Source organism: Phalaenopsis equestris, unplaced genomic scaffold (genome assembly GCF_001263595.1).
Source record: "Phalaenopsis equestris unplaced genomic scaffold, ASM126359v1 Scaffold000267, whole genome shotgun sequence".
NCBI lineage: Eukaryota > Viridiplantae > Streptophyta > Magnoliopsida > Asparagales > Orchidaceae > Phalaenopsis > Phalaenopsis equestris.
The window spans coordinates 303,566-303,986 of NW_018164709.1; the positions used below are offsets into that span (position 1 = coordinate 303,566).

General features: G+C 38.7%; 1 protein-coding gene across 1 annotated transcript in view; it reads right to left on the reverse strand.

Annotated features, from left to right (window-relative positions):
* LOC110024691 (subtilisin-like protease SBT2.2) overlaps window positions 1–421 on the reverse strand; it is a gene marked incomplete in the record, with an annotated part of 34,037 nt that overhangs the window by 13,271 nt on the left and 20,345 nt on the right.

The window sequence follows — 421 nt, forward strand, 5'->3', positions numbered from 1 at the left end:
GCCTACCAAACAAATCTCCACCTTAGTGAATATTCAGCCCCTTTAGAAAAAAATATCTCATGGAGTCTCTTTATACCAAAGTGGGTTGGGCAACCAAACCATCTAACCTGACTTGATCAAAGTTCCTGTTGCATTTTCACCAAATGATTGAGCAGAGCGATCTCCACCTGCAACTGTACTCCCTATCAGTTTATAGATGTTACCTACAGTGATCTTTCCTTTCATCACAGTCAGTGCACCCTTAACAATTTTGATGGTTTCCCTATCCTCATCTGCCTTAAGAATGAAACCATTTTTGTGTAGAGTGCCCAAGGAAATCAAATTCTTCTTCAACTCTGGAACATGTCTGACATCACATAATGTTATAGCAGTATCATCATACATCTTAATTCTGACTTTACCAATACCAGCAATATTGCAA